This window comes from Hyla sarda, chromosome 2, assembly GCF_029499605.1.
Source record: "Hyla sarda isolate aHylSar1 chromosome 2, aHylSar1.hap1, whole genome shotgun sequence".
Taxonomy (NCBI): Eukaryota; Metazoa; Chordata; class Amphibia; order Anura; family Hylidae; genus Hyla; species Hyla sarda.
In genome coordinates, this window is record NC_079190.1 from 15430159 (window position 1) to 15442955 (window position 12797).

General features: G+C 44.6%; 1 protein-coding gene across 4 annotated transcripts in view; it reads right to left on the minus strand.

Annotated features, from left to right (window-relative positions):
• Positions 1 to 12797, minus strand: part of P2RY6 (pyrimidinergic receptor P2Y6) — a 110421-nt gene that overhangs the window by 49652 nt on the left and 47972 nt on the right. Inside the window, exon 1 of one of the 4 annotated variants that reach the window (XM_056561228.1) lies at positions 1867 to 2708. The exons of the other annotated variants lie outside the window; for them this stretch is intronic. The gene's annotated coding sequence lies outside the window, so the exon portion shown is untranslated. Of the gene's footprint in view, positions 1 to 1866; positions 2709 to 12797 lie in introns of those variants that run through there. 4 annotated transcript variants of the gene reach the window in all.

Consider the following 12797-nt stretch of genomic DNA (forward strand, 5'->3'; position numbering starts at 1 on the left):
ACTCGCTGGACTATTTGGGATATTATAAACCCTCTGGACAATCTGGGATATTATTATTAACAGACCACCTCACCTGGTATTTTATTTGCTGACCTGCTCCTCTATTTAACAGCATTATCTGGGCACTGTATGGCAGCATGATTTGGAAACTATAGGGGAGATTTATCAAAACCTGACTAGAGGAAAAGTTGACCAGTTGTACGTGTTGCCCATAGCAACCAATCAGATCGCTTCTTTTATTTGTAAAGAGGCCTCTTGAAAATGAAAGCAGCGATCTGATTGGTTGCTATGGGCAACTGGTCAACTTTTTCTCTGCACAGGTTTTGACAAATCTCCCCATACAAGGTGCCATTTTGTTATGTTTGCACTCCATTTTGTGGTACAGTCAATGTCTTCTCCTGAGATGGTTAGTGGGAAATGTAAAATGTAGGAAATTACTGGAAAGAAGATGTATTTTGTGCTTTGCCATTTTTTCTTTTCTTAGTATGGTCCAAAATAGCTATTATTGCACCAAACATTAAAGGGGTACTCCGTTGCCCCAGCGTTCGGAACATTTTGTTCCGAACGTTTGAAGTGGGTGGCAGGGGGTCGTGACGTCATGGCCATGTCCCCTCGTGACATCACGCCACGGCCCAGCAATGCAAGTCTATGGGAGGGGTGTGGCATGCGCCACGCCTCCTCCCATAGACTTGCATTGAGGCGGTGTGGTGTGACATCACAAAAGGCGTGGCCGTGACATCACGACCCCTGCCGCCATCACCCAGCTTTCTAAATGAACGTCAAGTGCTGCACAGAGATCACGGGGGCCCAGCTGTGGGACCCCCATGATCAGACATCTTATCCCCTATCCTTTGGAAAAAGGATAAGATGTCTAGGGGTGGAGTACCCCTTTAAATCATTCAATGGAAATGTATGCTATGGAGTCGTAACTAGTAGCTTCTGGTCTCCGATGCAAAATCTACAACAATGTGCCAATTATATTACTGGTCTCTTATGGGCCAGACATGCTTTGGGGCCCTCTTAGGCAACAGGGCCCCGGTGTGACTGCTACCTCTACACCCCCCCCCCTATAGCTACGCTTCTATCTGGATGCAAACAGATATGAAAAACCTAAAATATTTGGAAGCACCACAGATCCATTAGCAAAAATGGATTTCATCCAAGTTCTCTCTTAGTGGCCGGAGATTGAGTAGATGCCAGGACACCATCTTATAAAATAGAAGTAAAGTAGTCATGGGAGTCAGAGGGTCAGAATAGTTTTAGATGGACACCTACCATTCCAGACACCACTATTGATTCTATAAGAAAAGATCTAAGTAGCTACTGGAATCTTCAAGGGTATGAAAACTTTCCTAGAAGTGGCTGTATAACACAATACAATTCTTTTCTTAGTGTTTCCATATGTAGCATAGAACTCTGTGCCGATAGCTGACCTAATAAACCGTGCAGATAATGCGATACGGAATTATTTCCATTTCCCGTTCATTTCCATAATCTGATAAATTGTTACAATAAAAATGTCATTTCCCTTCGAAAACAATTTCCTAATTTTATTACTCCCAACCTCAATAGGCCTTAAATTGGCTGACGTGGCTGTGCTGTTGTTAAGTCTCGAAATGAGGATCAAATTCTGTGCGCAAGGGTTTGGCAATCTGGTTCCAAGTCTGTTCTCCAGGTTCGGGGACAAGAACAGCCATGGACCATTTCCTCCAGAAATCCTAAAGCAGCTGCTAAGGGCGTAATGGGATCTGGAGGGAACTGGAGACATTTCTCCTGATGGGCTTATAAGTTGTGTGAAGACTCTCTTATTTTTCTAGATCCTGCCCCAAAACCATGGTCTAATTTGTCCTTAAGTTTGATACTCACCTTGTTCTGACTGAGGCCACCAGCTTGCTGGGCACAACCATGGGCCACAGTATGGCTCTTGGTTGATGTCAACCAGTAAGAATCCAGATGACTGCTAGTTAACCTTTGACCATCTTCTTGACCATTGTCTTGCCTCTAGATTTCTGTTTGATTTTGCTACTTTAGATCTATTAGCTTATTAGATGCAGGTCCGTCACTAGAAAATGAGGTGTAGATGGGGTGGACATCTTTGGTAACATCATAGTCCCAGGCATCATAGAGGAAAGGGACTGTAAGTATTGTGTGTATCTAGGGCTTTTGTCAGTGTTTCCCAACCAGGGTGCCTCCAGGCTTAGGCAGTCCGGGCATGGTGGGAGCTGTAGTTTTGCCACAGCTAAAGCATCCTAGTTGGGAAACACTGGCTTATGTAGTCTAGTGCCTGTGTATGTTTAGTGTCTGCATGTATGTGTCGTGTAGTGACTGTGTGTAGTGCCTGCAGCATAAGGTTTATGTAAAATGTATGTAGTGTGTGTATGTGTGTGGTGTGTGCATGTTTAATTGAGTGCCTGTGTATACTGAGTGTATGTGTAGTGTAGTGCCAGTGTGTAGTGTAGGTCCTGTGTGTAGTGTAGTATCTGCAGTGTAATGTTTGTATGAAATGTGTGTAGTGTGTGTATGTGTAGTGTAGTCACTGTGTGTAATGAGCATATGTAATGTAGTTACTGTGTGTAATGAGCATATGTAGTGTAGTTACTGTGTGTAATGAGTATGTGTAGTGTAGTTACTGTGTGTAATGAGTATGTGTAGTGTAGTTACTGTGTGTAATGAGCATGTGTAATGTAGTTACTGTGTGTAATGAGCATATGTAGTGTAGTTACTGTGTGTAATGAGTATGTGTAGTGTAGTGTAGTTACTGTGTGTAATGAGCATGTGTAATGTAGTTACTGTGTGAAATGAGCATATGTAGTGTAGTTACTGTGTGTAATGAGTATGTGTAGTGTAGTTACTGTGTGTAATGAGCATGTGTAGTGCAGTTACTGTGTGTAATGAGCATGTGTAGTGCAGTTACTGTGTGTATGAGTATGTGTAGTGTAGTTACTGTGTGTAATGAGCATGTGTAGTGTAGTTACTGTGTGTAATGAGCATGTGTAGTGCAGTTACTGTGTGTATGAGTATGTGTAGTGTAGTTACTATGTATAGTGTGTGTATGCGTAGTTTAGTTACTGTGTGTAGTGGGTGTAGTGTAGTTACTGTGTGTAGAGTGTGTATGTGTAGTGTAGTTACTGTGTGTAATGAGTATGTGTAGTGTAGTTACTGTGTGTAGTTACTGTGTGTAGTGTAGTTACTGTGTGTAATGAGTATGTGTAGAGCAGTTACTGTGTGTAGTGTGTGTAGTGTAGTTACTGTGTGTAATGAGTATGTGTAGTGCAGTTACTGTGTGTAGTGTGTGTAGTGGGTGTAGTGTAGTTACTGTGTGTAATGAGAATGTGTTGTGTAGTTACTGAGTGTAATAAGTATGTGTAGTTCAGTTACTGTGTATAATGAGTATGTGTAGTGTAGTTACTGTATGTAGTGGGTGTAGTACAGTTACTGTGTGTAGTGTGTGTATGTGTTGTGTAGTTACTGTGTGTAGTGTGTGTATGTGTTGTGTAGTTACTGTGTGTAGTGTATGTATGTGTTGTGTAGTTACTGTGTGTAGTGTGTGTATGTGTTGTGTAGTTACTGTGTGTAGTGTGTGTATGTGTAGTGTAGTTACTGTATGTAGTGGGTGTAGTACAGTTACTGTGTGTAGTGTGTGTATGTGTTGTGTAGTTACTGTGTGTAGTGTATGTATGTGTTGTGTAGTTACTGTGTGTAGTGTGTGTATGTGTTGTGTAGTTACTGTGTGTAGCGTGTGTATGTGTAGTGTAGTTACTGTGTGTAATGAGTATGTGTAGTGCAGTTACTGTGTGTAGTGTGTGTAGTGGGTGTAGTGTAGTTACTGTGTGTAATGAGAATGTGTTGTGTAGTTACTGAGTGTAATAAGTATGTGTAGTTCAGTTACTGTGTATAATGAGTATGTGTAGTGTAGTTACTGTATGTAGTGGGTGTAGTACAGTTACTGTGTGTAGTGTGTGTATGTGTTGTGTAGTTACTGTGTGTAGTGTGTGTATGTGTTGTGTAGTTACTGTGTGTAGTGTATGTATGTGTTGTGTAGTTACTGTGTGTAGTGTGTGTATGTGTTGTGTAGTTACTGTGTGTAGTGTGTGTATGTGTAGTGTAGTTACTGTATGTAGTGGGTGTAGTACAGTTACTGTGTGTAGTGTGTGTATGTGTTGTGTAGTTACTGTGTGTAGTGTGTGTATGTGTTGTGTAGTTACTGTGTGTAGTGTATGTATGTGTTGTGTAGTTACTGTGTGTAGTGTGTGTATGTGTTGTGTAGTTACTGTGTGTAGCGTGTGTATGTGTAGTGTAGTTACTGTGTGTAGTGTGTGTATGTGTTGTGTAGTTACTGTGTGTAGTGTGTGTATGTGTTGTGTAGTTACTGTGTGTAGTGTATGTATGTGTTGTGTAGTTACTGTGTGTAGTGTGTGTATGTGTTGTGTAGTTACTGTGTGTAGCGTGTGTATGTGTAGTGTAGTTACTGTGTGTAGTGTGTGTATGTGTTGTGTAGTTACTGTGTGTATGTGTAGTGTAGTTACTGTGTGTAGTTACTGTGTGTAGTGTAACATTTGCATCGAATTTGTGTGGTGTGTATGTATAGGTTAATGCTTGTGTGTATGGTGTGAAAGAGTACTCGTGTGCCTGCGCGTAGTATGCGCAGTGTAGTGTAACATTTGTAGGTAATGTGGGAAGTGTCTGTATATAGTGTAATGTTTGTAATGTGTATAATGTTTGTGTGTAATCTGTGCAGTTTTGTGTGTAGTTTAGAGTAATATTCGGGTAAGATTTATCAAAACCTGTCCAGTGGAAAAGTTGCTGAGTTGCCCATAGCAACCAATCAGATCGCTACTTTCATTTTTGAAAAGGCTTCTGAAAAATGAGAGAAGCGATCTGATTGGTTGCTATGGGCAACTCAGCAACTTTTCCTCTGGACAGGTTTTGATAAATCTCCCCCTCTGTGTTTAGTGTCTGTAGTGTAGTGGCTGCGTATGTAGTGTAGTGGCTGTGTGTAGTGGCTGTGTGTATGTAGTGTAGTGGCTGTGTGTATGTAGTGTAGTGGCTGTGTATGTAGTGTAGTGGCTGTGTGTATGTAATGTAGTGGCTGTGTGTATGTAGTGTAGTGGCTGTGTGTATGTAGTGTAGTGGCTGTGTATGTAGTGTAGTGGCTGTGTATGTAGTGTAGTGGCTGTGTGTATGTAGTGTAGTGGCTGTGTATGTAGTGTAGTGGCTGTGTGTATGTAGTGTAGTGGCTGTGTATGTAGTGTAGTGGCTGTGTATGTAATGTAGTGGCTGTGTGTATGTAGTGTAGTGGCTGTGTGTATGTAGTGTAGTGGCTGTGTATGTAATGTAGTGGCTGTGTGTATGTAATGTAGTGGCTGTGTGTATGTAGTGCAGTGGCTGTGTGTAGTGGCTGTGTGTATGTAATGTAGTGTCTGTGTGTAGTGGCTGTGTGTAGTGACTGTGTGTATGTAGTGTAGTGGCTGTGTGTATGTAATGTAGTGGCTGTGTGTATGTAGTGTAGTGGCTGTGTATGTAGTGTAGTGGCTGTGTATGTAGTGTAGTGGCTGTGTGTATGTAATGTAGTGGCTGTGTGTATGTAGTGTAGTGGCTGTGTGTAGTGGCTGTGTGTATGTAGTGTAGTGTCTGTGTGTAGTGGCTGTGTGTAGTGACTGTGTGTATGTAGTGTAGTGGCTGTGTGTATGTAATGTAGTGGCTGTGTGTATGTAGTGTAGTGGCTGTGTGTAGTGGCTGTGTGTATGTAATGTAGTGTCTGTGTGTAGTGGCTGTGTGTAGTGACTGTGTGTATGTAGTGTAGTGGCTGTGTGTATGTAATGTAGTGGCTGTGTGTATGTAGTGTAGTGGCTGTGTATGTAGTGTAGTGGCTGTGTATGTAGTGTAGTGGCTGTGTGTATGTAATGTAGTGGCTGTGTGTATGTAGTGTAGTGGCTGTGTATGTAGTGTAGTGGTTGTGTGTATATAGTGTAGTGGCTGTGTGTATGTAGTGTAGTGGCTGTGTGTATGTAGTGTAGTGGCTGTGTGTATGTAGTGTAGTGGCTGTGTGTAGTGGCTGTGTGTATGTAATGTAGTGGCTGTGTGTAGTGGCTGTGTGTATGTAGTGTAGTGGCTGTGTATGTAGTGTAGTGGCTGTGTGTATGTAGTGTAGTGGCTGTGTGTATGTAGTGTAGTGGCTGTGTGTATGTAATGTAGTGTCTGTGTGTAGTGGCTGTGTGTAGTGACTGTGTGTATGTAGTGTAGTGGCTGTGTGTATGTAATGTAGTGGCTGTGTGTATGTAGTGTAGTGGCTGTGTATGTAGTGTAGTGGCTGTGTATGTAGTGTAGTGGCTGTGTGTATGTAATGTAGTGGCTGTGTGTATGTAGTGTAGTGGCTGTGTGTAGTGGCTGCGTGTATGTAATGTAGTGTCTGTGTGTAGTGGCTGTGTGTAGTGAATGTGTGTATGTAGTGTAGTGGCTGTGTGTATGTAATGTAGTGGCTGTGTGTAGTGGCTTTGTGTATGTAATGTAGTGGCTGTGTGTATGTAATGTAGTGGCTGTGTGTATGTAATGTAGTGGCTGTGTGTAGTGGCTGTGTGTATGTAATGTAGTGGCTGTGTGTATGTAGTGTAGTGGCTGTGTGTATGTAGTGTAGTGGCTGTGTGTATGTAATGTAGTGGCTGTGTGTATGTAATGTAGTGGCTGTGTGTATGTAATGTAGAGGCTGTGTGTATGTAGTGTAGTGGCTGTGTGTATGTAATGTAGTGGCTGTGTGTATGTAATGTGGTGGCTGTGTGTATGTAATGTAGTGGCTGTGTGTAGTATGTATACAAAAAAGTAATTATTGCCTATAAGATGTGAAAGTGGAGTGACATGTCTACGGAGCTGATGTCAGCATTTGGTAAACACATGCTGCACACTGCTGGTATGGCTGTGACAGGGTGAGTGTGGCCACCAGTGGGCGCCCTCTTCTTTCTGTCATTTACTAATAGGAGTCATGAGGTGATTTTCTTCGGCCTGATGTAACATCTGGCTCTGACCGAAAACGAAGAGTTAATTTACTCTATTTGGGCTGGAGCTACTGGGGGCTCACCGGTGTCATCTGGGTGAGGTTCTCACCTCTGCTACCTATCAGGAAGGTGTATATAGGTCTATATAAGCTAGGAGCAGTCATCAATCCAGCTTCCGTGATAGGTTATACCTTAGCTGACACCTCCTGCTTACTGGATACCTGCTTGTTTATTGATCTTTGGCTTTTCCCTTGACTCTTCTCTGGCTCTGCATTCCTTTACTCCGCTATCTCCTGGTACTGACCTCGGCTAGACTGACATTGATTTGATTGTGTGTGTGTTTTAGTGTTAGTTTGTGTGCCTCCAGCTGTTTCCCGACTCCTACTGTTCTAGTATATTATTATTATTTTGACAACGCTGCCCCGCCACTTAGCAGGGAGGGTTTGTCATTGTGGTTGTCGATCCGTCACTTAGGGCAGAGTTAGGGCTTCACTGTTTCCTGACCATACGTGACACCTGAGACATAAGATGTGACTGGTCACAGCTTATGTCTACAGTACTCAAAAACTACCAAAGGTGCCTGCGGCAGCTCTGTGGCTGCACCTGCCGGCACCATAACCTCAGTGAGCGACTAGTACACACCACACTGGTGGCCTGGTGCTGTGGTGTATGGCACCATCTGGAGGTGGCCAGCCTGGTGTTCAGGTGTATTGTACTATCCGGAGGGACCAGTGCTGTGGTAAGTGTAATGTAAGTGATATAGTAAAAGTGAAAAAAGGCAATCTATAGGAGACATAAAGAAACTGGACCTTTCGACCGTATGTACTTAATGTTAATATGTTTAAAACCCAATAAAAATTATTGAACTATGATGAAACTGGAAGTCTTACTGATGGAAAGGAGACAACCCATACTAATGCCATAAAGACAATAAAGGGGGAACAAAATGCTTGTATCTATTAAAAACAGCAATAAAGCCTCCTAGAATTATATCACTTCTATCTGATTGGTCCATTGTTCTGCTTGTACTTCGAGGACACGGACTGATGAACAGATGAACCACACTTACACAGTGACTTAAAGTCAAAAAGAATGATGGGGTTTTATGTTTTGGCTTCAAAATTCTTCTTGTCTATAAATAAGGGCCTTGATTGTCCTCTAAAGGGTTTTAGGGTCTGCTCTGAATTAGTATTAGGGTTTTTTTTTGTCTACAAATAAGGGTCTGGTTTGAGGGTTTGGTCTGGTCTGAACTGCTTTAGGGGTCTAGCCCAGGATCTAAATTTACTAAGGGGTATGCTTGGACGTTTGAATTTATTTGGGGGTTTAACTTCGGGGAGGGGAGACACATGTTGTATTAAAGGGGTACTCCAGTAATCCAGCGTTCTGAACATTTTGTTCAGAACGCACAGAGCCGGAAGTCGTGATCATGATGTCACTGTCACGCCCCCTCCATTCATGTCTATGAGAGGGGTGTCGCCCGACATGCCCCCTCCCATAAACAAGAAAAGAGGGGGGGTGACGTGACGAGGGGCGTGGCTGTGACATCACGATCACGGCCTCCGGCTCCGAGTGTTCTGAACAAAATGTGCATAACGCTGGAACACTAGAGTACCCCTTTAAGGCCACATACTTCAAGTTTGGCCTCCAAGGATATGTGCACTGAAAAAATGAAACATGATCATTAGGTTCATACACAGTATCTGATCAGTACTTTAGAAGTGGGTCCAAAACACAGAAAAAGGGGAAATCTTTCCATTATAGTTTTTCTGTGTGTTGGTTCCACTCTTGGTTTCAGCTAAAAAAAATACTGACCCAACCGTAGGGTCATGAAGAGGAAGTATATTTGGAGAGATCATTCTACTAGGTGGAGAAAGTCAGATCTAACATTTCCTAGAAGGTTCTGAGGAAAGTGGAAAAATCTTTCACAAAAAGTAAATGACCTTACGATAACAATGGAGGCGATCCATCAGATGTGAAAGACAACAATCCATTGCTTCTATATAAGGATTAGGAGGAAGGTTCTACATAGATTCCTACTATATCCAGTACCTGATCACACACAATGGGTTACACATGTGTAGAACGCTTCCTTCCTTCACAGATTGTTTACTGATCTTGATGACAGCTCCCAAACCTACAGGAAAATACTTAGAAAATACTTAAGACGTTACAAAACTACAACCAGAAGGGGTTATTTATATATGTGCGCTCACTATTTGGTCACTTTATTGTAGATGATAAAAAGGAATATTGGGGTCTAGTGGACTGATCATGTATCTATGGTAGACTCCATGAAAGTTTACTGGGTGCTAAGGCTGGTGTGAGATGGTACCAAGCAGTGAAAGAGAATCTAACGGTGGTTGTGCTGAGATTTCTCGCTGTGGGAGAGGCAGAGGGAGATGCTTCATTCTGGGTTATTCACAGGGGCTTCTTTTAAAATAAATTCATGGGGATTTAGACTTTATTTGATAAAACTTGAACTCCCATCTTAAAGGGGTACTCCGTGGAAAAACATCTTATCCCCTATCCAAAGGATAGGGGATAAGATGTCTGATCACAGGGACCCCCGCGATCTCCGGGCAGGCAGTAGCGACCCTTCATAACCGGACCCTTCACCTGCAGGCCTCATTGTACCCGCTGCGACTAGGCCAGCAGGTGAAGGGGGGGGGGGGGGGGGCTGCGTCCGTGGATCCGGGATCCCCGAGCGACTGCAGCTTTTAACACTGAGTGCACCTTTAAGACACACACAGCGTTGAGCGTGCGCTTGGCTCCGTCCTGTCACTCCAGCCCGGGCTGTCAGCACAGGATGCAGAGAGAAGAGGAGAGAACAGGAGCTGCGGGGGAACGAGGCAGAGGTGAGAGTGTTTTTTTTTTTTGTTAGAGGCATTACTATATATGGGGGCCATGTGAGGGGGGCATTATTATGTATGGGGGCCATGTGAGGGGGGCATTATTATGTATGGGGGCCATGTGAGGGGGCATTACTTATATGGGGGCAAAGTGAGGGGGGCATTACTTATAAGTAATGCCCCCCTCACATGGTCCCCATATAAGTAATGCCCCCCTCACTTTGCCCCCATATAAGTAATGCCCCCTCACATGGCTCCCATACATAATAATGCGCCCTCACATGGCCCCCATACATAATAATGCGCCCTCACATGGCCCCCATAGCTGTGTAAGGGGCCCCAAAGTTTCTGATGGCAGCCCTGCGTGCACGGATGACTAGGGTGCCACGTCGGAGATGGCGGGGGTCCCCAGCGACAGGACCCCGCGATCAGACATCTTATTCCCTATCCTTTGGATAGGGGACAAGATGTTTTTCAGCAGAGTACCCCTTTAAGTTTTAGTAGAATAGTTCTACATTCTCAGTTCGCTTTCTCAGTTCTCCCTTAACTTCCCAATCTCTCACGAATTATAGGAGTTACAAACAGCAAAATGTCTTCCTCTAATATACAGTAAGGTTTCATGGCCATGTAATGTTGTTTAGCCATATAACCGGGCATTTCTATTCAAAGGATGTCCTGTATAAATCACTGAGCTGTTAATGCCCATTGTATCACTACTAGGGCTGACCGACTGTCATGTGATGGCTCCTAGTGTTGGGCGCGAATATTCGCATTTCAAATTTTTAACACGAATATTGCAAATTCACAAATATTGCGATTATATTCGAAATTACGAGTATTCTTTTTTTCCCCACAGAACACATCACAGTGATCATCATCCCTCCCTGCTTCCAGCTTGTGGTATAAAGAATGCTCTAATACTAGTTACTGTGTGAAACGCGAATATTTCACATATAGGCGCATATTTGCATATTCCTTCTTTTAGCTTGTGGGCCAATGAAAATGATGCAAATACACTTGTCAGAGGTTGTCACCATCCCTAGCAACCAAGAGTAATGTTGCCCACCCCCTCACTGTTTTCTTCCTCGAATACGCAAATACACAACGAATATAACGAAAACGTGAAATTCGCGAATATAGGACGAATATTCGTCCATATATTTGTGAAATATCGCAAATTCGAATATGGGCAATGCCGCTCATCACTAAGATCATTACATCAACAGAGGGCAGTGTGTAGCTCCAAATGCAGATTTGAGACGCTCACCATGAAGCCTCCATACTCCAACCCGACTATCACCGGATCCCAAACAGAACCTGGACATTATGGTTCCAGTCTGTAGTTGTCCAGGTTTCGTGTTTACAACATCACAAACAAAGATCCTCTCTATTGGTGATCTGTCTGGGCCGTACAGAGCCTGTCCACCATGTGTGCCCTCATGTAACCACTGCTCCCAACAAATCCTCCCAACAGCTTGGTCAAAATGGCCTAGAGGGTGGCAATCCATCAAAATGACCATCCTGCTTCTCTCACTCCATTGATGTGCCCCTTCTCTGTCAACTCGGTGAAATGTCTTATGTCAAGGGCATTATACAGTCATGTCTAGCAGCGAGGGATCTCTCATCAAGAGCTATGCTTGTTGGTAAAATTATGTTTTGATATCTATGTTGTCTGTATATATATATATATATATATATATATATAAATTCCAAAAATAAGCAGCACATCAAGAAAAATGAAGGTCTGTAGGCAGGGTGCACGCATGCTGGAGCCACGATGCTCTGGTTCCTTGGTAATAACAGTAGTAATATGCAGCACACCGAAATGTCATGCAAAGTGCTTTATTCCATGTGGTACAAAAGCGACGTTTCGACGACCTCACTTGAGAATGCTGGCGTGAGGCCGGCGAAACGTCGCTTTTGTACCACATGGAATAAAGCACTTTGCATGACATTTCGGTGTGCTGCATATTACTACTGTTATATTGTTACGCCGAGCGCTCCGGGTCCCCGCTCCTCCCCGGAGCGCTCGCTTCACTCTCCCCGCTGCAGCGCTCCGGTCACGTCCTCTGACCCGGGGCGCTGCGATTCCGCTGCCAGCCGGGATGCGATTCGCGATGCGGGTAGCGCCCGCTCGCGATGCGCACCCCGGCTCCCCTACCTGACTCGCTCTCCGTCTGTTCTGTCCCGGCGCGCGCGGCCCCGCTCCCTAGGGCGCGCGCGCGCCGGGTCTCTGCGATTTAAAGGGCCACTGCGCCGCTGATTGGCGCAGTGGTTCCAATTAGTGTGTTCACCTGTGCACTTCCCTATATCACCTCACTTCCCCTGCACTCCCTTGCCGGATCTTGTTGCCATTGTGCCAGTGAAAGCGTTCCTTGTGTGTTCCTAGCCTGTGTTCCAGACCTTCTGCCGTTGCCCCTGACTACGATCCTTGCTGCCTGCCCCGACCTTCTGCTACGTCCGACCTTGCTTCTGCCTACTCCCTTGTACCGCGCCTATCTTCAGCAGCCAGAGAGGTGAGCCGTTGCTAGTGGATACGACCTGGTCACTACCGCCGCAGCAAGACCATCCCGCTTTGCGGCGGGCTCTGGTGAAAACCAGTAGTGGCTTAGAACCGGTCCACTAGCACGGTCCACGCCAATCCCTCTCTGGCACAGAGGATCCACTACCTGCCAGCCGGCATCGTGACAGTAGATCCGGCCATGGATCCCGCTGAAGTTCCTCTGCCAGTTGTCGCTGACCTCACCACGGTGGTCGCCCAGCAGTCACAACAGATAGCGCAACAAGGCCAACAGCTGTCTCAACTGACCGTTATGCTACAACAGTTACTACCACAGCTTCAGCAGTCATCTCCTCCGCCAGCTCCTGCACCTCCTCCGCAGCGAGTGGCCGCTCCTGGGATACGCTTATCCTTGCCGGATAAATTTGATGGGGACTCTAAGTTTTGCCGTGGCTTTCT